The 25,588-nt window shown below is 63.9% G+C and overlaps 7 pseudogenes; all 7 read right to left on the reverse strand.

The window, feature by feature from the left end:
• Nucleotides 1-1,514: 1,514 nt before the first annotated feature.
• LOC142869230 (uncharacterized) lies at nt 1,515-1,633 on the reverse strand (annotated as a pseudogene).
• Nucleotides 1,634-5,030: 3,397 nt separating this feature from the next.
• On the reverse strand, nt 5,031-5,149 carry LOC142869224 (uncharacterized; annotated as a pseudogene).
• Nucleotides 5,150-8,569: 3,420 nt separating this feature from the next.
• LOC142869233 (uncharacterized) lies at nt 8,570-8,688 on the reverse strand (annotated as a pseudogene).
• Nucleotides 8,689-12,085: 3,397 nt separating this feature from the next.
• On the reverse strand, nt 12,086-12,204 carry LOC142869234 (uncharacterized; annotated as a pseudogene).
• A 3,423-nt stretch (nt 12,205-15,627) lies between these two features.
• On the reverse strand, nt 15,628-15,746 carry LOC142869225 (uncharacterized; annotated as a pseudogene).
• A 3,418-nt stretch (nt 15,747-19,164) lies between these two features.
• On the reverse strand, nt 19,165-19,283 carry LOC142869235 (uncharacterized; annotated as a pseudogene).
• Nucleotides 19,284-22,680: 3,397 nt separating this feature from the next.
• Nucleotides 22,681-22,799, reverse strand: LOC142869216 (uncharacterized; annotated as a pseudogene).
• Between the last annotated feature and the right edge of the window lie 2,789 nt (nt 22,800-25,588).

Raw genomic sequence — 25,588 nt, forward strand, 5'->3', positions numbered from 1 at the left:
AGAGAGCCCCGGAATCCGACGCGGCGGAGAGCTGGGTGTACGTCCCCACCAGGAGGCGGTCCCCACCTCCACGGCTCTCCCCTCGCGGGGAGCGGCAGCCGCAGGGCCTCAGAGAAGACACCAGGCTGGGCCCCCGCGGCACAGTGGGGGCACGTGCCCCGCGCGAGACTGCTGCGGCCGCCCTGCTGCCGGGTTCCTGGAGGGCTTCCTGGAAGCAGCGTCCACACCAAGCCCTTGGAAGGCCCAGGCGACGGAGGAGCCCGAGGTGGGGAGGAGCGAGTCAGGCAGGGGCCAAGGTGATGGGCCGGGCGGGGAGGAGCGTGTCACGCAGGGGCAGAGGACGGTGACAGGCCGGGCGGGAAGGAGCCGGTCAGGCAGGGGACCAGGACAGTGACGGGCCTGGCGGGGGAGGAGCGCCTCAGGCTGGGGCAGAGGAGACTGGGCTGGGTAGGGGTCAGGGTTACAGTTAGGGCGCCATTCACAATCGCAAAGATGTGGAAGCGCCCCGAGTGCCCATCGATCCACGGGTGCATTAATGAAATGTGGCGCGTGGACACCACGGAGTGCCGTTCAGCTATGAGGAACAGCGGTGAGAGGGCACCTCTCGTGTTCTCCCGGCCAGAGCTGGAACCCGTTCCAGTAAGCCAAGTGTCCCAAGAACGGACACAAGAGCGCCACGTGCGCGCGCTCGCCGGCAGATTGGTAGGAACCGATGGACACCTAAGTGGACACAGAGGAATCGCCTTCATCGGGTGGGTGTCGGGCGGGCGTGGGGAGGGGATGGGCGTGCACATCCATTAGGAATGGGGTGGGTGCGCACCAACCGGGGCATGGGCGCACTTGAAGCTCTGACCCGAGGGGGGAGGCGGGGACAGGGCGATGCAGCTGACCTTAACATTGGTACCCCCACCATACGCTGGGAGAAAATGAGAAATAAATGAATCAGAAAACGGGGGGGAGGGGGGCACGGGCAATACATGTCACCTCAATACGTGGACTCCCATGATCTGCTCGGAGAGAGAGAGAAAAGGAAATGTAATCATAGAGATAAGAGACACCTTTTCAGAAAATGAATCCGAAAAGAAAAGTAAAATGAGGCCTGTGGAGCAGGTCTGCGTGTGACTCCGGATCCCCCAACATCCAGTGCCACCACCAAAGATTCCTACGTGTAGCCCGTAGAACCCCAAAAGCAACGGGACGAGTTCTGGTCACATACTCGCTCAAAATGACGTCCTGGAATTCTCCTGGAACTCCCTCCCCTCTCAGCCTCTCAAGGTTTCCTCCAGCGTGTCGGTTCCCACAGACCAGACCTTTGGTCTGACACCTGACAGTCCAGATGCCACGCATGCTGCCGCGTGGCGGCGGTGTCACGGCTCGGGACAAGAGGAGGCCCCACGGTGCGGGCTGGGGCGCCAGGCACCGCGACGGGCGCTGAGGGTGGGGGTGATCCCCCGGACCGCCGCCGCGCTCCCAGAAAGGGGACAGAACAAGAGGCAAAAAACAAAAAAAACAAAAGCCTACGGCACCCGGTATTCCCGGGCGGGCTCCCATCCAAGTACTAACCAGGCCCCACCCTGCTTAGCTTCGGAGATCAGACGAGACCGGGCGCGTTCAGGCCGGCTTGGCCGGAGACGGTGGAGGGCGCCCCTGCCCCGCTCAAGAAGCCGAGCCTCTCTGCGCTTCCCCTCGCCGGCCGGGTCCGGCGGGCTCCGCGGGACTGGGGAGAGGGGCGGGGCGGCGTGGGGGGCTGTCCACACACACACACACACACACGCGTGCGCGCGCGCGCGAGATGGGCCTCCACGGGTGGACCCGCCAAGGTGGAGACCTTCCAGCCCCCCTCCTCTCCTCGCCTCGCCTCCTTCACCTACCCGCCCCCCACCCCCAGCGCGCCGCCGCTGCTGACTGCGCACGCGCGCGCGGGGCGCTCGACCTTTGCCCCCAGCCAGGGGCCGCCCTCCCCCACAAACCCTTTCAGCTGTGCCCCCCGCCCTGTGCGTGGGCTGCCGCCTATTCCCCAGGGCCAGGGCTGGGGCACAGCGCATGGGGGAGGGGAGCGAGTGTAGGGGCGTCTCTCGGGATGTGTCCCATGGGTGGGGTGGGGTGGGGTGGGGTGGGGTGGGGTGGGGTGGTTTGGGGGGCTCTGAAGAAATCAATCCCCTCTGTCTCCTCCCTCTGGAAAACCCCCAAGCCCTTGGAGAACTGCGGGCACCGCTACCGTGGGGGCCGGACCCTGCTCTGTGTCCTTCTCTGGCCCGGTCCAAGGGGCCTGGGCCTGGCCCGGGGTGGATTGGACCCCAACCACCCCGGGGTGTGGACTTGCTAAAAATCGGCGATTAGCTATTGGATTCGAGCTTCATCTGGGTCATTTCACTAATGAATGCACCGAAAAGAGTTTCCTAATACATCTGTGAGGGTGGCAACTGAAAGAGAAATTTAAAGCTGACAGAATAGGCGAGGAAAGGCACAGGAGATTTCCAAACCCAGTAAGGAAGCCTTTCCCGAAATGGAAGAAAGAAAGGAGCAAATGAAAACACCGGTAGCCCGCCGGGGTCAGAGTCTGCTCATTAGAGAAAGTACCCTGACCAGGTTCACCCGTGGGTGGGTGGCGAGCTAGCGGCATTCAGAAGAGCGAGGCCCACAGTCTGTGCAGAAGACACCTGCACTCGGGCGTGTGTGGCGGCTCGATTCACAAGCAGCTCAGATGTTAAACCAAGGAGAAGCCAGGGAGTTCCCAACGCCCCAGGTGTCCTCAGCCCACGACTGGCTGCTGTGAAAATGCGAAGCCCGGGTCCCGGTCTCAGAGCAGGACAACCAGGAGGTGTGATGTACACCCCGGGGTTCCCAGGAGGATCAGGCTGAAGCTTGGACTTGGCCTCAAAGTGTCCCCTCGCCTGGCCACCCCCTTCCCCTTCCTGCTCCTCTACTCCTGGTGCCCCTCCACCCAGGGGCCAGACCTTAAACAGTCACCCGCAAGAGAATCCTGGTCCCAAAGAAGCCTTCTGGGGGACCCGTGCTGAGAGAGGTTGTGGGCATGGCCCGCTGGGGCTCTGCCCGACCCAGGTCTGGGAGATGCAACCTCCCAGCTCTGGGTCCCTGCAGGAAGTGTCGGCAAGAACAGGGCCAGTCCTCCAAAGGCCCAGGTGCAGGGAGCCCAGGCCAAGCAGCCTGTGGAAGAAGCCACATGCCGTGCCACCCCGGGAACACGACTGTAGGTCACGGCCCCTGCCACCTCCTCCTCCTCCTCCTCCTCCTCCTGCTCCTCCTCCTCTCCCCGACATGGAGCAGGGCTCAGAGACACCTCAGACGCTGCTAGCAAAGTCCAAAGGGCATCGGTTGCTCCTCCAAAGCGCACCCCCGACCCCCAGCAGGCCGCGTTGTCCAGCCAGCCCCTGGGCCTCCCCGGGGTGCCCGGCACAAAAGTGCAGACACCCACCTGACTGGCAATATCAGCTTGAGGACGTTTCTGCCACTCTAAGGACCCGCAGGCCAGCTGGGCCTCCGGGCAGGCAGGACAGAGAGCCCCGGAATCCGACGCGGCGGAGAGCTGGGTGTACGTCCCCACCAGGAGGCGGTCCCCACCTCCACGGCTCTCCCCTCGCGGGGAGCGGCAGCCGCAGGGCCTCAGAGAAGACACCAGGCTGGGCCCCCGCGGCACAGTGGGGGCACGTGCCCCGCGCGAGACTGCTGCGGCCGCCCTGCTGCCGGGTTCCTGGAGGGCTTCCTGGAAGCAGCGTCCACACCAAGCCCTTGGAAGGCCCAGGCGACGGAGGAGCCCGAGGTGGGGAGGAGCGAGTCAGGCAGGGGCCAAGGTGATGGGCCGGGCGGGGAGGAGCGTGTCACGCAGGGGCAGAGGACGGTGACAGGCCGGGCGGGAAGGAGCCGGTCAGGCAGGGGACCAGGACAGTGACGGGCCTGGCGGGGGAGGAGCGCCTCAGGCTGGGGCAGAGGAGACTGGGCTGGGTAGGGGTCAGGGTTACAGTTAGGGCGCCATTCACAATCGCAAAGATGTGGAAGCGCCCCGAGTGCCCATCGATCCACGGGTGCATTAATGAAATGTGGCGCGTGGACACCACGGAGTGCCGTTCAGCTATGAGGAACAGCGGTGAGAGGGCACCTCTCGTGTTCTCCCGGCCAGAGCTGGAACCCGTTCCAGTAAGCCAAGTGTCCCAAGAACGGACACAAGAGCGCCACGTGCGCGCGCTCGCCGGCAGATTGGTAGGAACCGATGGACACCTAAGTGGACACAGAGGAATCGCCTTCATCGGGTGGGTGTCGGGCGGGCGTGGGGAGGGGATGGGCGTGCACATCCATTAGGAATGGGGTGGGTGCGCACCAACCGGGGCATGGGCGCACTTGAAGCTCTGACCCGAGGGGGGAGGCGGGGACAGGGCGATGCAGCTGACCTTAACATTGGTACCCCCACCATACGCTGGGAGAAAATGAGAAATAAATGAATCAGAAAACGGGGGGGAGGGGGGCACGGGCAATACATGTCACCTCAATACGTGGACTCCCATGATCTGCTCGGAGAGAGAGAGAAAAGGAAATGTAATCATAGAGATAAGAGACACCTTTTCAGAAAATGAATCCGAAAAGAAAAGTAAAATGAGGCCTGTGGAGCAGGTCTGCGTGTGACTCCGGATCCCCCAACATCCAGTGCCACCACCAAAGATTCCTACGTGTAGCCCGTAGAACCCCAAAAGCAACGGGACGAGTTCTGGTCACATACTCGCTCAAAATGACGTCCTGGAATTCTCCTGGAACTCCCTCCCCTCTCAGCCTCTCAAGGTTTCCTCCAGCGTGTCGGTTCCCACAGACCAGACCTTTGGTCTGACACCTGACAGTCCAGATGCCACGCATGCTGCCGCGTGGCGGCGGTGTCACGGCTCGGGACAAGAGGAGGCCCCACGGTGCGGGCTGGGGCGCCAGGCACCGCGACGGGCGCTGAGGGTGGGGGTGATCCCCCGGACCGCCGCCGCGCTCCCAGAAAGGGGACAGAACAAGAGGCAAAAAACAAAAAAAACAAAAGCCTACGGCACCCGGTATTCCCGGGCGGGCTCCCATCCAAGTACTAACCAGGCCCGACCCTGCTTAGCTTCGGAGATCAGACGAGACCGGGCGCGTTCAGGCCGGCTTGGCCGGAGACGGTGGAGGGCGCCCCTGCCCCGCTCAAGAAGCCGAGCCTCTCTGCGCTTCCCCTCGCCGGCCGGGTCCGGCGGGCAACGCGGGACTGGGGAGAGGGGCGGGGCGGCGTGGGGGGCTGTCCACACACACACACACACACACACACACACACGCGTGCGCGCGCGCGCGAGATGGGCCTCCACGGGTGGACCCGCCAAGGTGGAGACCTTCCAGCCCCCCTCCTCTCCTCGCCTCGCCTCCTTCACCTACCCGCCCCCCACCCCCAGCGCGCCGCCGCTGCTGACTGCGCACGCGCGCGCGCGCGCGCGCGCGCGCGCGGGGCGCTCGACCTTTGCCCCCAGCCAGGGGCCGCCCTCCCCCACAAACCCTTTCAGCTGTGCCCCCCGCCCTGTGCGTGGGCTGCCGCCTATTCCCCAGGGCCAGGGCTGGGGCACAGCGCATGGGGGAGGGGAGCGAGTGTAGGGGCGTCTCTCGGGATGTGTCCCATGGGTGGGGTGGGGTGGGGTGGGGTGGGGTGGGGTGGTTTGGGGGGCTCTGAAGAAATCAATCCCCTCTGTCTCCTCCCTCTGGAAAACCCCCAAGCCCTTGGAGAACTGCGGGCACCGCTACCGTGGGGGCCGGACCCTGCTCTGTGTCCTTCTCTGGCCCGGTCCAAGGGGCCTGGGCCTGGCCCGGGGTGGATTGGACCCCAACCACCCCGGGGTGTGGACTTGCTAAAAATCGGCGATTAGCTATTGGATTCGAGCTTCATCTGGGTCATTTCACTAATGAATGCACCGAAAAGAGTTTCCTAATACATCTGTGAGGGTGGCAACTGAAAGAGAAATTTAAAGCTGACAGAATAGGCGAGGAAAGGCACAGGAGATTTCCAAACCCAGTAAGGAAGCCTTTCCCGAAATGGAAGAAAGAAAGGAGCAAATGAAAACACCGGTAGCCCGCCGGGGTCAGAGTCTGCTCATTAGAGAAAGTACCCTGACCAGGTTCACCCGTGGGTGGGTGGCGAGCTAGCGGCATTCAGAAGAGCGAGGCCCACAGTCTGTGCAGAAGACACCTGCACTCGGGCGTGTGTGGCGGCTCGATTCACAAGCAGCTCAGATGTTAAACCAAGGAGAAGCCAGGGAGTTCCCAACGCCCCAGGTGTCCTCAGCCCACGACTGGCTGCTGTGAAAATGCGAAGCCCGGGTCCCGGTCTCAGAGCAGGACAACCAGGAGGTGTGATGTACACCCCGGGGTTCCCAGGAGGATCAGGCTGAAGCTTGGACTTGGCCTCAAAGTGTCCCCTCGCCTGGCCACCCCCTTCCCCTTCCTGCTCCTCTACTCCTGGTGCCCCTCCACCCAGGGGCCAGACCTTAAACAGTCACCCGCAAGAGAATCCTGGTCCCAAAGAAGCCTTCTGGGGGACCCGTGCTGAGAGAGGTTGTGGGCATGGCCCGCTGGGGCTCTGCCCGACCCAGGTCTGGGAGATGCAACCTCCCAGCTCTGGGTCCCTGCAGGAAGTGTCGGCAAGAACAGGGCCAGTCCTCCAAAGGCCCAGGTGCAGGGAGCCCAGGCCAAGCAGCCTGTGGAAGAAGCCACATGCCGTGCCACCCCGGGAACACGACTGTAGGTCACGGCCCCTGCCACCTCCTCCTCCTCCTCCTCCTCCTCCTGCTCCTCCTCCTCTCCCCGACATGGAGCAGGGCTCAGAGACACCTCAGACGCTGCTAGCAAAGTCCAAAGGGCATCGGTTGCTCCTCCAAAGCGCACCCCCGACCCCCAGCAGGCCGCGTTGTCCAGCCAGCCCCTGGGCCTCCCCGGGGTGCCCGGCACAAAAGTGCAGACACCCACCTGACTGGCAATATCAGCTTGAGGACGTTTCTGCCACTCTAAGGACCCGCAGGCCAGCTGGGCCTCCGGGCAGGCAGGACAGAGAGCCCCGGAATCCGACGCGGCGGAGAGCTGGGTGTACGTCCCCACCAGGAGGCGGTCCCCACCTCCACGGCTCTCCCCTCGCGGGGAGCGGCAGCCGCAGGGCCTCAGAGAAGACACCAGGCTGGGCCCCCGCGGCACAGTGGGGGCACGTGCCCCGCGCGAGACTGCTGCGGCCGCCCTGCTGCCGGGTTCCTGGAGGGCTTCCTGGAAGCAGCGTCCACACCAAGCCCTTGGAAGGCCCAGGCGACGGAGGAGCCCGAGGTGGGGAGGAGCGAGTCAGGCAGGGGCCAAGGTGATGGGCCGGGCGGGGAGGAGCGTGTCACGCAGGGGCAGAGGACGGTGACAGGCCGGGCGGGAAGGAGCCGGTCAGGCAGGGGACCAGGACAGTGACGGGCCTGGCGGGGGAGGAGCGCCTCAGGCTGGGGCAGAGGAGACTGGGCTGGGTAGGGGTCAGGGTTACAGTTAGGGCGCCATTCACAATCGCAAAGATGTGGAAGCGCCCCGAGTGCCCATCGATCCACGGGTGCATTAATGAAATGTGGCGCGTGGACACCACGGAGTGCCGTTCAGCTATGAGGAACAGCGGTGAGAGGGCACCTCTCGTGTTCTCCCGGCCAGAGCTGGAACCCGTTCCAGTAAGCCAAGTGTCCCAAGAACGGACACAAGAGCGCCACGTGCGCGCGCTCGCCGGCAGATTGGTAGGAACCGATGGACACCTAAGTGGACACAGAGGAATCGCCTTCATCGGGTGGGTGTCGGGCGGGCGTGGGGAGGGGATGGGCGTGCACATCCATTAGGAATGGGGTGGGTGCGCACCAACCGGGGCATGGGCGCACTTGAAGCTCTGACCCGAGGGGGGAGGCGGGGACAGGGCGATGCAGCTGACCTTAACATTGGTACCCCCACCATACGCTGGGAGAAAATGAGAAATAAATGAATCAGAAAACGGGGGGGAGGGGGGCACGGGCAATACATGTCACCTCAATACGTGGACTCCCATGATCTGCTCGGAGAGAGAGAGAAAAGGAAATGTAATCATAGAGATAAGAGACACCTTTTCAGAAAATGAATCCGAAAAGAAAAGTAAAATGAGGCCTGTGGAGCAGGTCTGCGTGTGACTCCGGATCCCCCAACATCCAGTGCCACCACCAAAGATTCCTACGTGTAGCCCGTAGAACCCCAAAAGCAACGGGACGAGTTCTGGTCACATACTCGCTCAAAATGACGTCCTGGAATTCTCCTGGAACTCCCTCCCCTCTCAGCCTCTCAAGGTTTCCTCCAGCGTGTCGGTTCCCACAGACCAGACCTTTGGTCTGACACCTGACAGTCCAGATGCCACGCATGCTGCCGCGTGGCGGCGGTGTCACGGCTCGGGACAAGAGGAGGCCCCACGGTGCGGGCTGGGGCGCCAGGCACCGCGACGGGCGCTGAGGGTGGGGGTGATCCCCCGGACCGCCGCCGCGCTCCCAGAAAGGGGACAGAACAAGAGGCAAAAAACAAAAAAAACAAAAGCCTACGGCACCCGGTATTCCCGGGCGGTCTCCCATCCAAGTACTAACCAGGCCCGACCCTGCTTAGCTTCGGAGATCAGACGAGACCGGGCGCGTTCAGGCCGGCTTGGCCGGAGACGGTGGAGGGCGCCCCTGCCCCGCTCAAGAAGCCGAGCCTCTCTGCGCTTCCCCTCGCCGGCCGGGTCCGGCGGGCTCCGCGGGACTGGGGAGAGGGGCGGGGCGGCGTGGGGGGCTGTCCACACACACACACACACACACGCGTGCGCGCGCGCGCGAGATGGGCCTCCACGGGTGGACCCGCCAAGGTGGAGACCTTCCAGCCCCCCTCCTCTCCTCGCCTCGCCTCCTTCACCTACCCGCCCCCCACCCCCAGCGCGCCGCCGCTGCTGACTGCGCACGCGCGCGCGGGGCGCTCGACCTTTGCCCCCAGCCAGGGGCCGCCCTCCCCCACAAACCCTTTCAGCTGTGCCCCCCGCCCTGTGCGTGGGCTGCCGCCTATTCCCCAGGGCCAGGGCTGGGGCACAGCGCATGGGGGAGGGGAGCGAGTGTAGGGGCGTCTCTCGGGATGTGTCCCATGGGTGGGGTGGGGTGGGGTGGGGTGGGGTGGGGTGGGGTGGTTTGGGGGGCTCTGAAGAAATCAATCCCCTCTGTCTCCTCCCTCTGGAAAACCCCCAAGCCCTTGGAGAACTGCGGGCACCGCTACCGTGGGGGCCGGACCCTGCTCTGTGTCCTTCTCTGGCCCGGTCCAAGGGGCCTGGGCCTGGCCCGGGGTGGATTGGACCCCAACCACCCCGGGGTGTGGACTTGCTAAAAATCGGCGATGAGCTATTGGATTCGAGCTTCATCTGGGTCATTTCACTAATGAATGCTCCGAAAAGAGTTTCCTAATACATCTGTGAGGGTGGCAACTGAAAGAGAAATTTAAAGCTGACAGAATAGGCGAGGAAAGGCACAGGAGATTTCCAAACCCAGTAAGGAAGCCTTTCCCGAAATGGAAGAAAGAAAGGAGCAAATGAAAACACCGGTAGCCCGCCGGGGTCAGAGTCTGCTCCTTAGAGAAAGTACCCTGACCAGGTTCACCCGTGGGTGGGTGGCGAGCTAGCGGCATTCAGAAGAGCGAGGCCCGCAGTCTGTGCAGAAGACACCTGCACTCGGGCGTGTGTGGCGGCACGATTCACAAGCAGCTCAGATGTTAAACCAAGGAGAAGCCAGGGAGTTCCCAACGCCCCAGGTGTCCTCAGCCCACGACTGGCTGCTGTGAAAATGCGAAGCCCGGGTCCCGGTCTCAGAGCAGGACAACCAGGAGGTGTGATGTACACCCCGGGGTTCCCAGGAGGATCAGGCTGAAGCTTGGACTTGGCCTCAAAGTGTCCCCTCGCCTGGCCACCCCCTTCCCCTTCCTGCTCCTCTACTCCTGGTGCCCCTCCACCCAGGGGCCAGACCTTAAACAGTCACCCGCAAGAGAATCCTGGTCCCAAAGAAGCCTTCTGGGGGACCCGTGCTGAGAGAGGTTGTGGGCATGGCCCGCTGGGGCTCTGCCCGACCCAGGTCTGGGAGATGCAACCTCCCAGCTCTGGGTCCCTGCAGGAAGTGTCGGCAAGAACAGGGCCAGTCCTCCAAAGGCCCAGGTGCAGGGAGCCCAGGCCAAGCAGCCTGTGGAAGAAGCCACATGCCGTGCCACCCCGGGAACACGACTGTAGGTCACGGCCCCTGCCACCTCCTCCTCCTCCTCCTCCTCCTCCTGCTCCTCCTCCTCTCCCCGACATGGAGCAGGGCTCAGAGACACCTCAGACGCTGCTAGCAAAGTCCAAAGGGCATCGGTTGCTCCTCCAAAGCGCACCCCCGACCCCCAGCAGGCCGCGTTGTCCAGCCAGCCCCTGGGCCTCCCCGGGGTGCCCGGCACAAAAGTGCAGACACCCACCTGACTGGCAATATCAGCTTGAGGACGTTTCTGCCACTCTAAGGACCCGCAGGCCAGCTGGGCCTCCGGGCAGGCAGGACAGAGAGCCCCGGAATCCGACGCGGCGGAGAGCTGGGTGTACGTCCCCACCAGGAGGCGGTCCCCACCTCCACGGCTCTCCCCTCGCGGGGAGCGGCAGCCGCAGGGCCTCAGAGAAGACACCAGGCTGGGCCCCCGCGGCACAGTGGGGGCACGTGCCCCGCGCGAGACTGCTGCGGCCGCCCTGCTGCCGGGTTCCTGGAGGGCTTCCTGGAAGCAGCGTCCACACCAAGCCCTTGGAAGGCCCAGGCGACGGAGGAGCCCGAGGTGGGGAGGAGCGAGTCAGGCAGGGGCCAAGGTGATGGGCCGGGCGGGGAGGAGCGTGTCACGCAGGGGCAGAGGACGGTGACAGGCCGGGCGGGAAGGAGCCGGTCAGGCAGGGGACCAGGACAGTGACGGGCCTGGCGGGGGAGGAGCGCCTCAGGCTGGGGCAGAGGAGACTGGGCTGGGTAGGGGTCAGGGTTACAGTTAGGGCGCCATTCACAATCGCAAAGATGTGGAAGCGCCCCGAGTGCCCATCGATCCACGGGTGCATTAATGAAATGTGGCGCGTGGACACCACGGAGTGCCGTTCAGCTATGAGGAACAGCGGTGAGAGGGCACCTCTCGTGTTCTCCCGGCCAGAGCTGGAACCCGTTCCAGTAAGCCAAGTGTCCCAAGAACGGACACAAGAGCGCCACGTGCGCGCGCTCGCCGGCAGATTGGTAGGAACCGATGGACACCTAAGTGGACACAGAGGAATCGCCTTCATCGGGTGGGTGTCGGGCGGGCGTGGGGAGGGGATGGGCGTGCACATCCATTAGGAATGGGGTGGGTGCGCACCAACCGGGGCATGGGCGCACTTGAAGCTCTGACCCGAGGGGGGAGGCGGGGACAGGGCGATGCAGCTGACCTTAACATTGGTACCCCCACCATACGCTGGGAGAAAATGAGAAATAAATGAATCAGAAAACGGGGGGGAGGGGGGCACGGGCAATACATGTCACCTCAATACGTGGACTCCCATGATCTGCTCGGAGAGAGAGAGAAAAGGAAATGTAATCATAGAGATAAGAGACACCTTTTCAGAAAATGAATCCGAAAAGAAAAGTAAAATGAGGCCTGTGGAGCAGGTCTGCGTGTGACTCCGGATCCCCCAACATCCAGTGCCACCACCAAAGATTCCTACGTGTAGCCCGTAGAACCCCAAAAGCAACGGGACGAGTTCTGGTCACATACTCGCTCAAAATGACGTCCTGGAATTCTCCTGGAACTCCCTCCCCTCTCAGCCTCTCAAGGTTTCCTCCAGCGTGTCGGTTCCCACAGACCAGACCTTTGGTCTGACACCTGACAGTCCAGATGCCACGCATGCTGCCGCGTGGCGGCGGTGTCACGGCTCGGGACAAGAGGAGGCCCCACGGTGCGGGCTGGGGCGCCAGGCACCGCGACGGGCGCTGAGGGTGGGGGTGATCCCCCGGACCGCCGCCGCGCTCCCAGAAAGGGGACAGAACAAGAGGCAAAAAACAAAAAAAACAAAAGCCTACGGCACCCGGTATTCCCGGGCGGTCTCCCATCCAAGTACTAACCAGGCCCGACCCTGCTTAGCTTCGGAGATCAGACGAGACCGGGCGCGTTCAGGCCGGCTTGGCCGGAGACGGTGGAGGGCGCCCCTGCCCCGCTCAAGAAGCCGAGCCTCTCTGCGCTTCCCCTCGCCGGCCGGGTCCGGCGGGCTCCGCGGGACTGGGGAGAGGGGCGGGGCGGCGTGGGGGGCTGTACACACACACACACACACACACACACACACACACACACACACACACACGCGTGCGCGCGCGCGCGAGATGGGCCTCCACGGGTGGACCCGCCAAGGTGGAGACCTTCCAGCCCCCCTCCTCTCCTCGCCTCGCCTCCTTCACCTACCCGCCCCCCACCCCCAGCGCGCCGCCGCTGCTGACTGCGCACGCGCGCGCGGGGCGCTCGACCTTTGCCCCCAGCCAGGGGCCGCCCTCCCCCACAAACCCTTTCAGCTGTGCCCCCCGCCCTGTGCGTGGGCTGCCGCCTATTCCCCAGGGCCAGGGCTGGGGCACAGCGCATGGGGGAGGGGAGCGAGTGTAGGGGCGTCTCTCGGGATGTGTCCCATGGGTGGGGTGGGGTGGGGTGGGGTGGGGTGGGGTGGGGTGGTTTGGGGGGCTCTGAAGAAATCAATCCCCTCTGTCTCCTCCCTCTGGAAAACCCCCAAGCCCTTGGAGAACTGCGGGCACCGCTACCGTGGGGGCCGGACCCTGCTCTGTGTCCTTCTCTGGCCCGGTCCAAGGGGCCTGGGCCTGGCCCGGGGTGGATTGGACCCCAACCACCCCGGGGTGTGGACTTGCTAAAAATCGGCGATGAGCTATTGGATTCGAGCTTCATCTGGGTCATTTCACTAATGAATGCTCCGAAAAGAGTTTCCTAATACATCTGTGAGGGTGGCAACTGAAAGAGAAATTTAAAGCTGACAGAATAGGCGAGGAAAGGCACAGGAGATTTCCAAACCCAGTAAGGAAGCCTTTCCCGAAATGGAAGAAAGAAAGGAGCAAATGAAAACACCGGTAGCCCGCCGGGGTCAGAGTCTGCTCCTTAGAGAAAGTACCCTGACCAGGTTCACCCGTGGGTGGGTGGCGAGCTAGCGGCATTCAGAAGAGCGAGGCCCGCAGTCTGTGCAGAAGACACCTGCACTCGGGCGTGTGTGGCGGCACGATTCACAAGCAGCTCAGATGTTAAACCAAGGAGAAGCCAGGGAGTTCCCAACGCCCCAGGTGTCCTCAGCCCACGACTGGCTGCTGTGAAAATGCGAAGCCCGGGTCCCGGTCTCAGAGCAGGACAACCAGGAGGTGTGATGTACACCCCGGGGTTCCCAGGAGGATCAGGCTGAAGCTTGGACTTGGCCTCAAAGTGTCCCCTCGCCTGGCCACCCCCTTCCCCTTCCTGCTCCTCTACTCCTGGTGCCCCTCCACCCAGGGGCCAGACCTTAAACAGTCACCCGCAAGAGAATCCTGGTCCCAAAGAAGCCTTCTGGGGGACCCGTGCTGAGAGAGGTTGTGGGCATGGCCCGCTGGGGCTCTGCCCGACCCAGGTCTGGGAGATGCAACCTCCCAGCTCTGGGTCCCTGCAGGAAGTGTCGGCAAGAACAGGGCCAGTCCTCCAAAGGCCCAGGTGCAGGGAGCCCAGGCCAAGCAGCCTGTGGAAGAAGCCACATGCCGTGCCACCCCGGGAACACGACTGTAGGTCACGGCCCCTGCCACCTCCTCCTCCTCCTCCTCCTCCTCCTGCTCCTCCTCCTCTCCCCGACATGGAGCAGGGCTCAGAGACACCTCAGACGCTGCTAGCAAAGTCCAAAGGGCATCGGTTGCTCCTCCAAAGCGCACCCCCGACCCCCAGCAGGCCGCGTTGTCCAGCCAGCCCCTGGGCCTCCCCGGGGTGCCCGGCACAAAAGTGCAGACACCCACCTGACTGGCAATATCAGCTTGAGGACGTTTCTGCCACTCTAAGGACCCGCAGGCCAGCTGGGCCTCCGGGCAGGCAGGACAGAGAGCCCCGGAATCCGACGCGGCGGAGAGCTGGGTGTACGTCCCCACCAGGAGGCGGTCCCCACCTCCACGGCTCTCCCCTCGCGGGGAGCGGCAGCCGCAGGGCCTCAGAGAAGACACCAGGCTGGGCCCCCGCGGCACAGTGGGGGCACGTGCCCCGCGCGAGACTGCTGCGGCCGCCCTGCTGCCGGGTTCCTGGAGGGCTTCCTGGAAGCAGCGTCCACACCAAGCCCTTGGAAGGCCCAGGCGACGGAGGAGCCCGAGGTGGGGAGGAGCGAGTCAGGCAGGGGCCAAGGTGATGGGCCGGGCGGGGAGGAGCGTGTCACGCAGGGGCAGAGGACGGTGACAGGCCGGGCGGGAAGGAGCCGGTCAGGCAGGGGACCAGGACAGTGACGGGCCTGGCGGGGGAGGAGCGCCTCAGGCTGGGGCAGAGGAGACTGGGCTGGGTAGGGGTCAGGGTTACAGTTAGGGCGCCATTCACAATCGCAAAGATGTGGAAGCGCCCCGAGTGCCCATCGATCCACGGGTGCATTAATGAAATGTGGCGCGTGGACACCACGGAGTGCCGTTCAGCTATGAGGAACAGCGGTGAGAGGGCACCTCTCGTGTTCTCCCGGCCAGAGCTGGAACCCGTTCCAGTAAGCCAAGTGTCCCAAGAACGGACACAAGAGCGCCACGTGCGCGCGCTCGCCGGCAGATTGGTAGGAACCGATGGACACCTAAGTGGACACAGAGGAATCGCCTTCATCGGGTGGGTGTCGGGCGGGCGTGGGGAGGGGATGGGCGTGCACATCCATTAGGAATGGGGTGGGTGCGCACCAACCGGGGCATGGGCGCACTTGAAGCTCTGACCCGAGGGGGGAGGCGGGGACAGGGCGATGCAGCTGACCTTAACATTGGTACCCCCACCATACGCTGGGAGAAAATGAGAAATAAATGAATCAGAAAACGGGGGGGAGGGGGGCACGGGCAATACATGTCACCTCAATACGTGGACTCCCATGATCTGCTCGGAGAGAGAGAGAAAAGGAAATGTAATCATAGAGATAAGAGACACCTTTTCAGAAAATGAATCCGAAAAGAAAAGTAAAATGAGGCCTGTGGAGCAGGTCTGCGTGTGACTCCGGATCCCCCAACATCCAGTGCCACCACCAAAGATTCCTACGTGTAGCCCGTAGAACCCCAAAAGCAACGGGACGAGTTCTGGTCACATACTCGCTCAAAATGACGTCCTGGAATTCTCCTGGAACTCCCTCCCCTCTCAGCCTCTCAAGGTTTCCTCCAGCGTGTCGGTTCCCACAGACCAGACCTTTGGTCTGACACCTGACAGTCCAGATGCCACGCATGCTGCCGCGTGGCGGCGGTGTCACGGCTCGGGACAAGAGGAGGCCCCACGGTGCGGGCTGGGGCGCCAGGCACCGCGACGGGCGCTGAGGGTGGGGGTGATCCCCCGGACCGCCGCCGCGCTCCCAGAAAGGGGACAGAACAAGAGGCAAAAAACAAAAAAAACAAAAGCCTACGGCACCCGGTATTCCCGGGCGGGCTCCCATCCAAGTACTAACCAGGCCCGACCCTGCTTAGCTTCGGAGATCAGACGAGACCGGGCGCGTTCAGGCCGGCTTGGCCGGAGACGGTGGAGGGCGCCCCTGCCCCGCTCAAGAAGCCGAGCCTCTCTGCGCTTCCCCTCGCCGGCCGGGTCCGGCGGGCAACGCGGGACTGGGGAGAGGGGCGGGGCGGCGTGGGGGGCTGTCCACACACACACACACACACACACACACACACGCGTGCGCGCGCGCGCGAGATGGGCCTCCACGGGTGGACCCGCCAAGGTGGAGACCTTCCAGCCCCCCTCCTCTCCTCGCCTCGCCTCCTTCACCTACCCGCCCCCCACCCCCAGCGCGCCGCCGCTGCTGACTGCGCACGCGCGCGCGCGCGCGCGCGCGCGCGGGGCGCTCGACCTTTGCCCCCAGCCAGGGGCCGCCCTCCCCCACAAACCCTTTCAGCTGTGCCCCCCGCCCTGTGCGTGGGCTGCCGCCTATTCCCCAGGGCCAGGGCTGGGGCACAGCGCATGGGGGAGGGGAGCGAGTGTAGGGGCGTCTCTCGGGATGTGTCCCATGGGTGGGGTGGGGTGGGGTGGGGTGGGGTGGGGTGGTTTGGGGGGCTCTGAAGAAATCAATCCCCTCTGTCTCCTCCCTCTGGAAAACCCCCAAGCCCTTGGAGAACTGCGGGCACCGCTACCGTGGGGGCCGGACCCTGCTCTGTGTCCTTCTCTGGCCCGGTCCAAGGGGCCTGGGCCTGGCCCGGGGTGGATTGGACCCCAACCACCCCGGGGTGTGGACTTGCTAAAAATCGGCGATTAGCTATTGGATTCGAGCTTCATCTGGGTCATTTCACTAATGAATGCACCGAAAAGAGTTTCCTAATACATCTGTGAGGGTGGCAACTGAAAGAGAAATTTAAAGCTGACAGAATAGGCGAGGAAAGGCACAGGAGATTTCCAAACCCAGTAAGGAAGCCTTTCCCGAAATGGAAGAAAGAAAGGAGCAAATGAAAACACCGGTAGCCCGCCGGGGTCAGAGTCTGCTCATTAGAGAAAGTACCCTGACCAGGTTCACCCGTGGGTGGGTGGCGAGCTAGCGGCATTCAGAAGAGCGAGGCCCACAGTCTGTGCAGAAGACACCTGCACTCGGGCGTGTGTGGCGGCTCGATTCACAAGCAGCTCAGATGTTAAACCAAGGAGAAGCCAGGGAGTTCCCAACGCCCCAGGTGTCCTCAGCCCACGACTGGCTGCTGTGAAAATGCGAAGCCCGGGTCCCGGTCTCAGAGCAGGACAACCAGGAGGTGTGATGTACACCCCGGGGTTCCCAGGAGGATCAGGCTGAAGCTTGGACTTGGCCTCAAAGTGTCCCCTCGCCTGGCCACCCCCTTCCCCTTCCTGCTCCTCTACTCCTGGTGCCCCTCCACCCAGGGGCCAGACCTTAAACAGTCACCCGCAAGAGAATCCTGGTCCCAAAGAAGCCTTCTGGGGGACCCGTGCTGAGAGAGGTTGTGGGCATGGCCCGCTGGGGCTCTGCCCGACCCAGGTCTGGGAGATGCAACCTCCCAGCTCTGGGTCCCTGCAGGAAGTGTCGGCAAGAACAGGGCCAGTCCTCCAAAGGCCCAGGTGCAGGGAGCCCAGGCCAAGCAGCCTGTGGAAGAAGCCACATGCCGTGCCACCCCGGGAACACGACTGTAGGTCACGGCCCCTGCCACCTCCTCCTCCTCCTCCTCCTCCTCCTGCTCCTCCTCCTCTCCCCGACATGGAGCAGGGCTCAGAGACACCTCAGACGCTGCTAGCAAAGTCCAAAGGGCATCGGTTGCTCCTCCAAAGCGCACCCCCGACCCCCAGCAGGCCGCGTTGTCCAGCCAGCCCCTGGGCCTCCCCGGGGTGCCCGGCACAAAAGTGCAGACACCCACCTGACTGGCAATATCAGCTTGAGGACGTTTCTGCCACTCTAAGGACCCGCAGGCCAGCTGGGCCTCCGGGCAGGCAGGACAGAGAGCCCCGGAATCCGACGCGGCGGAGAGCTGGGTGTACGTCCCCACCAGGAGGCGGTCCCCACCTCCACGGCTCTCCCCTCGCGGGGAGCGGCAGCCGCAGGGCCTCAGAGAAGACACCAGGCTGGGCCCCCGCGGCACAGTGGGGGCACGTGCCCCGCGCGAGACTGCTGCGGCCGCCCTGCTGCCGGGTTCCTGGAGGGCTTCCTGGAAGCAGCGTCCACACCAAGCCCTTGGAAGGCCCAGGCGACGGAGGAGCCCGAGGTGGGGAGGAGCGAGTCAGGCAGGGGCCAAGGTGATGGGCCGGGCGGGGAGGAGCGTGTCACGCAGGGGCAGAGGACGGTGACAGGCCGGGCGGGAAGGAGCCGGTCAGGCAGGGGACCAGGACAGTGACGGGCCTGGCGGGGGAGGAGCGCCTCAGGCTGGGGCAGAGGAGACTGGGCTGGGTAGGGGTCAGGGTTACAGTTAGGGCGCCATTCACAATCGCAAAGATGTGGAAGCGCCCCGAGTGCCCATCGATCCACGGGTGCATTAATGAAATGTGGCGCGTGGACACCACGGAGTGCCGTTCAGCTATGAGGAACAGCGGTGAGAGGGCACCTCTCGTGTTCTCCCGGCCAGAGCTGGAACCCGTTCCAGTAAGCCAAGTGTCCCAAGAACGGACACAAGAGCGCCACGTGCGCGCGCTCGCCGGCAGATTGGTAGGAACCGATGGACACCTAAGTGGACACAGAGGAATCGCCTTCATCGGGTGGGTGTCGGGCGGGCGTGGGGAGGGGATGGGCGTGCACATCCATTAGGAATGGGGTGGGTGCGCACCAACCGGGGCATGGGCGCACTTGAAGCTCTGACCCGAGGGGGGAGGCGGGGACAGGGCGATGCAGCTGACCTTAACATTGGTACCCCCACCATACGCTGGGAGAAAATGAGAAATAAATGAATCAGAAAACGGGGGGGAGGGGGGCACGGGCAATACATGTCACCTCAATACGTGGACTCCCATGATCTGCTCGGAGAGAGAGAGAAAAGGAAATGTAATCATAGAGATAAGAGACACCTTTTCAGAAAATGAATCCGAAAAGAAAAGTAAAATGAGGCCTGTGGAGCAGGTCTGCGTGTGACTCCGGATCCCCCAACATCCAGTGCCACCACCAAAGATTCCTACGTGTAGCCCGTAGAACCCCAAAAGCAACGGGACGAGTTCTGGTCACATACTCGCTCAAAATGACGTCCTGGAATTCTCCTGGAACTCCCTCCCCTCTCAGCCTCTCAAGGTTTCCTCCAGCGTGTCGGTTCCCACAGACCAGACCTTTGGTCTGACACCTGACAGTCCAGATGCCACGCATGCTGCCGCGTGGCGGCGGTGTCACGGCTCGGGACAAGAGGAGGCCCCACGGTGCGGGCTGGGGCGCCAGGCACCGCGACGGGCGCTGAGGGTGGGGGTGATCCCCCGGACCGCCGCCGCGCTCCCAGAAAGGGGACAGAACAAGAGGCAAAAAACAAAAAAAACAAAAGCCTACGGCACCCGGTATTCCCGGGCGGTCTCCCATCCAAGTACTAACCAGGCCCGACCCTGCTTAGCTTCGGAGATCAGACGAGACCGGGCGCGTTCAGGCCGGCTTGGCCGGAGACGGTGGAGGGCGCCCCTGCCCCGCTCAAGAAGCCGAGCCTCTCTGCGCTTCCCCTCGCCGGCCGGGTCCGGCGGGCTCCGCGGGACTGGGGAGAGGGGCGGGGCGGCGTGGGGGGCTGTCCACACACACACACACACACACGCGTGCGCGCGCGCGCGAGATGGGCCTCCACGGGTGGACCCGCCAAGGTGGAGACCTTCCAGCCCCCCTCCTCTCCTCGCCTCGCCTCCTTCACCTACCCGCCCCCCACCCCCAGCGCGCCGCCGCTGCTGACTGCGCACGCGCGCGCGGGGCGCTCGACCTTTGCCCCCAGCCAGGGGCCGCCCTCCCCCACAAACCCTTTCAGCTGTGCCCCCCGCCCTGTGCGTGGGCTGCCGCCTATTCCCCAGGGCCAGGGCTGGGGCACAGCGCATGGGGGAGGGGAGCGAGTGTAGGGGCGTCTCTCGGGATGTGTCCCATGGGTGGGGTGGGGTGGGGTGGGGTGGGGTGGGGTGGGGTGGTTTGGGGGGCTCTGAAGAAATCAATCCCCTCTGTCTCCTCCCTCTGGAAAACCCCCAAGCCCTTGGAGAACTGCGGGCACCGCTACCGTGGGGGCCGGACCCTGCTCTGTGTCCTTCTCTGGCCCGGTCCAAGGGGCCTGGGCCTGGCCCGGGGTGGATTGGACCCCAACCACCCCGGGGTGTGGACTTGCTAAAAATCGGCGATGAGCTATTGGATTCGAGCTTCATCTGGGTCATTTCACTAATGAATGCTCCGAAAAGAGTTTCCTAATACATCTGTGAGGGTGGCAACTGAAAGAGAAATTTAAAGCTGACAGAATAGGCGAGGAAAGGCACAGGAGATTTCCAAACCCAGTAAGGAAGCCTTTCCCGAAATGGAAGAAAGAAAGGAGCAAATGAAAACACCGGTAGCCCGCCGGGGTCAGAGTCTGCTCCTTAGAGAAAGTACCCTGACCAGGTTCACCCGTGGGTGGGTGGCGAGCTAGCGGCATTCAGAAGAGCGAGGCCCGCAGTCTGTGCAGAAGACACCTGCACTCGGGCGTGTGTGGCGGCACGATTCACAAGCAGCTCAGATGTTAAACCAAGGAGAAGCCAGGGAGTTCCCAACGCCCCAGGTGTCCTCAGCCCACGACTGGCTGCTGTGAAAATGCGAAGCCCGGGTCCCGGTCTCAGAGCAGGACAACCAGGAGGTGTGATGTACACCCCGGGGTTCCCAGGAGGATCAGGCTGAAGCTTGGACTTGGCCTCAAAGTGTCCCCTCGCCTGGCCACCCCCTTCCCCTTCCTGCTCCTCTACTCCTGGTGCCCCTCCACCCAGGGGCCAGACCTTAAACAGTCACCCGCAAGAGAATCCTGGTCCCAAAGAAGCCTTCTGGGGGACCCGTGCTGAGAGAGGTTGTGGGCATGGCCCGCTGGGGCTCTGCCCGACCCAGGTCTGGGAGATGCAACCTCCCAGCTCTGGGTCCCTGCAGGAAGTGTCGGCAAGAACAGGGCCAGTCCTCCAAAGGCCCAGGTGCAGGGAGCCCAGGCCAAGCAGCCTGTGGAAGAAGCCACATGCCGTGCCACCCCGGGAACACGACTGTAGGTCACGGCCCCTGCCACCTCCTCCTCCTCCTCCTCCTCCTCCTGCTCCTCCTCCTCTCCCCGACATGGAGCAGGGCTCAGAGACACCTCAGACGCTGCTAGCAAAGTCCAAAGGGCATCGGTTGCTCCTCCAAAGCGCACCCCCGACCCCCAGCAGGCCGCGTTGTCCAGCCAGCCCCTGGGCCTCCCCGGGGTGCCCGGCACAAAAGTGCAGACACCCACCTGACTGGCAATATCAGCTTGAGGACGTTTCTGCCACTCTAAGGACCCGCAGGCCAGCTGGGCCTCCGGGCAGGCAGGACAGAGAGCCCCGGAATCCGACGCGGCGGAGAGCTGGGTGTACGTCCCCACCAGGAGGCGGTCCCCACCTCCACGGCTCTCCCCTCGCGGGGAGCGGCAGCCGCAGGGCCTCAGAGAAGACACCAGGCTGGGCCCCCGCGGCACAGTGGGGGCACGTGCCCCGCGCGAGACTGCTGCGGCCGCCCTGCTGCCGGGTTCCTGGAGGGCTTCCTGGAAGCAGCGTCCACACCAAGCCCTTGGAAGGCCCAGGCGACGGAGGAGCCCGAGGTGGGGAGGAGCGAGTCAGGCAGGGGCCAAGGTGATGGGCCGGGCGGGGAGGAGCGTGTCACGCAGGGGCAGAGGACGGTGACAGGCCGGGCGGGAAGGAGCCGGTCAGGCAGGGGACCAGGACAGTGACGGGCCTGGCGGGGGAGGAGCGCCTCAGGCTGGGGCAGAGGAGACTGGGCTGGGTAGGGGTCAGGGTTACAGTTAGGGCGCCATTCACAATCGCAAAGATGTGGAAGCGCCCCGAGTGCCCATCGATCCACGGGTGCATTAATGAAATGTGGCGCGTGGACACCACGGAGTGCCGTTCAGCTATGAGGAACAGCGGTGAGAGGGCACCTCTCGTGTTCTCCCGGCCAGAGCTGGAACCCGTTCCAGTAAGCCAAGTGTCCCAAGAACGGACACAAGAGCGCCACGTGCGCGCGCTCGCCGGCAGATTGGTAGGAACCGATGGACACCTAAGTGGACACAGAGGAATCGCCTTCATCGGGTGGGTGTCGGGCGGGCGTGGGGAGGGGATGGGCGTGCACATCCATTAGGAATGGGGTGGGTGCGCACCAACCGGGGCATGGGCGCACTTGAAGCTCTGACCCGAGGGGGGAGGCGGGGACAGGGCGATGCAGCTGACCTTAACATTGGTACCCCCACCATACGCTGGGAGAAAATGAGAAATAAATGAATCAGAAAACGGGGGGGAGGGGGGCACGGGCAATACATGTCACCTCAATACGTGGACTCCCATGATCTGCTCGGAGAGAGAGAGAAAAGGAAATGTAATCATAGAGATAAGAGACACCTTTTCAGAAAATGAATCCGAAAAGAAAAGTAAAATGAGGCCTGTGGAGCAGGTCTGCGTGTGACTCCGGATCCCCCAACATCCAGTGCCACCACCAAAGATTCCTACGTGTAGCCCGTAGAACCCCAAAAGCAACGGGACGAGTTCTGGTCACATACTCGCTCAAAATGACGTCCTGGAATTCTCCTGGAACTCCCTCCCCTCTCAGCCTCTCAAGGTTTCCTCCAGCGTGTCGGTTCCCACAGACCAGACCTTTGGTCTGACACCTGACAGTCCAGATGCCACGCATGCTGCCGCGTGGCGGCGGTGTCACGGCTCGGGACAAGAGGAGGCCCCACGGTGCGGGCTGGGGCGCCAGGCACCGCGACGGGCGCTGAGGGTGGGGGTGATCCCCCGGACCGCCGCCGCGCTCCCAGAAAGGGGACAGAACAAGAGGCAAAAAACAAAAAAAACAAAAGCCTACGGCACCCGGTATTCCCGGGCGGTCTCCCATCCAAGTACTAACCAGGCCCGACCCTGCTTAGCTTCGGAGATCAGACGAGACCGGGCGCGTTCAGGCCGGCTTGGCCGGAGACGGTGGAGGGCGCCCCTGCCCCGCTCAAGAAGCCGAGCCTCTCTGCGCTTCCCCTCGCCGGCCGGGTCCGGCGGGCTCCGCGGGACTGGGGAGAGGGGCGGGGCGGCGTGGGGGGCTGTACACACACACACACACACACACACACACACACACACACACACACACGCGTGCGCGCGCGCGCGAGATGGGCCTCCACGGGTGGACCCGCCAAGGTGGAGACCTTCCAGCCCCCCTCCTCTCCTCGCCTCGCCTCCTTCACCTACCCGCCCCCCACCCCCAGCGCGCCGCCGCTGCTGACTGCGCACGCGCGCGCGGGGCGCTCGACCTTTGCCCCCAGCCAGGGGCCGCCCTCCCCCACAAACCCTTTCAGCTGTGCCCCCCGCCCTGTGCGTGGGCTGCCGCCTATTCCCCAGGGCCAGGGCTGGGGCACAGCGCATGGGGGAGGGGAGCGAGTGTAGGGGCGTCTCTCGGGATGTGTCCCATGGGTGGGGTGGGGTGGGGTGGGGTGGGGTGGGGTGGGGTGGTTTGGGGGGCTCTGAAGAAATCAATCCCCTCTGTCTCCTCCCTCTGGAAAACCCCCAAGCCCTTGGAGAACTGCGGGCACCGCTACCGTGGGGGCCGGACCCTGCTCTGTGTCCTTCTCTGGCCCGGTCCAAGGGGCCTGGGCCTGGCCCGGGGTGGATTGGACCCCAACCACCCCGGGGTGTGGACTTGCTAAAAATCGGCGATGAGCTATTGGATTCGAGCTTCATCTGGGTCATTTCACTAATGAATGCTCCGAAAAGAGTTTCCTAATACATCTGTGAGGGTGGCAACTGAAAGAGAAATTTAAAGCTGACAGAATAGGCGAGGAAAGGCACAGGAGATTTCCAAACCCAGTAAGGAAGCCTTTCCCGAAATGGAAGAAAGAAAGGAGCAAATGAAAACACCGGTAGCCCGCCGGGGTCAGAGTCTGCTCCTTAGAGAAAGTACCCTGACCAGGTTCACCCGTGGGTGGGTGGCGAGCTAGCGGCATTCAGAAGAGCGAGGCCCGCAGTCTGTGCAGAAGACACCTGCACTCGGGCGTGTGTGGCGGCACGATTCACAAGCAGCTCAGATGTTAAACCAAGGAGAAGCCAGGGAGTTCCCAACGCCCCAGGTGTCCTCAGCCCACGACTGGCTGCTGTGAAAATGCGAAGCCCGGGTCCCGGTCTCAGAGCAGGACAACCAGGAGGTGTGATGTACACCCCGGGGTTCCCAGGAGGATCAGGCTGAAGCTTGGACTTGGCCTCAAAGTGTCCCCTCGCCTGGCCACCCCCTTCCCCTTCCTGCTCCTCTACTCCTGGTGCCCCTCCACCCAGGGGCCAGACCTTAAACAGTCACCCGCAAGAGAATCCTGGTCCCAAAGAAGCCTTCTGGGGGACCCGTGCTGAGAGAGGTTGTGGGCATGGCCCGCTGGGGCTCTGCCCGACCCAGGTCTGGGAGATGCAACCTCCCAGCTCTGGGTCCCTGCAGGAAGTGTCGGCAAGAACAGGGCCAGTCCTCCAAAGGCCCAGGTGCAGGGAGCCCAGGCCAAGCAGCCTGTGGAAGAAGCCACATGCCGTGCCACCCCGGGAACACGACTGTAGGTCACGGCCCCTGCCACCTCCTCCTCCTCCTCCTCCTCCTCCTGCTCCTCCTCCTCTCCCCGACATGGAGCAGGGCTCAGAGACACCTCAGACGCTGCTAGCAAAGTCCAAAGGGCATCGGTTGCTCCTCCAAAGCGCACCCCCGACCCCCAGCAGGCCGCGTTGTCCAGCCAGCCCCTGGGCCTCCCCGGGGTGCCCGGCACAAAAGTGCAGACACCCACCTGACTGGCAATATCAGCTTGAGGACGTTTCTGCCACTCTAAGGACCCGCAGGCCAGCTGGGCCTCCGGGCAGGCAGGACAGAGAGCCCCGGAATCCGACGCGGCGGAGAGCTGGGTGTACGTCCCCACCAGGAGGCGGTCCCCACCTCCACGGCTCTCCCCTCGCGGGGAGCGGCAGCCGCAGGGCCTCAGAGAAGACACCAGGCTGGGCCCCCGCGGCACAGTGGGGGCACGTGCCCCGCGCGAGACTGCTGCGGCCGCCCTGCTGCCGGGTTCCTGGAGGGCTTCCTGGAAGCAGCGTCCACACCAAGCCCTTGGAAGGCCCAGGCGACGGAGGAGCCCGAGGTGGGGAGGAGCGAGTCAGGCAGGGGCCAAGGTGATGGGCCGGGCGGGGAGGAGCGTGTCACGCAGGGGCAGAGGACGGTGACAGGCCGGGCGGGAAGGAGCCGGTCAGGCAGGGGACCAGGACAGTGACGGGCCTGGCGGGGGAGGAGCGCCTCAGGCTGGGGCAGAGGAGACTGGGCTGGGTAGGGGTCAGGGTTACAGTTAGGGCGCCATTCACAATCGCAAAGATGTGGAAGCGCCCCGAGTGCCCATCGATCCACGGGTGCATTAATGAAATGTGGCGCGTGGACACCACGGAGTGCCGTTCAGCTATGAGGAACAGCGGTGAGAGGGCACCTCTCGTGTTCTCCCGGCCAGAGCTGGAACCCGTTCCAGTAAGCCAAGTGTCCCAAGAACGGACACAAGAGCGCCACGTGCGCGCGCTCGCCGGCAGATTGGTAGGAACCGATGGACACCTAAGTGGACACAGAGGAATCGCCTTCATCGGGTGGGTGTCGGGCGGGCGTGGGGAGGGGATGGGCGTGCACATCCATTAGGAATGGGGTGGGTGCGCACCAACCGGGGCATGGGCGCACTTGAAGCTCTGACCCGAGGGGGGAGGCGGGGACAGGGCGATG

The sequence above is a fragment of the Microcebus murinus genome, unplaced genomic scaffold (genome assembly GCF_040939455.1).
Source record: "Microcebus murinus isolate Inina unplaced genomic scaffold, M.murinus_Inina_mat1.0 scaf064_hap2_Mmur4.0, whole genome shotgun sequence".
In the NCBI taxonomy this organism is placed as follows: Eukaryota; Metazoa; Chordata; class Mammalia; order Primates; family Cheirogaleidae; genus Microcebus; species Microcebus murinus.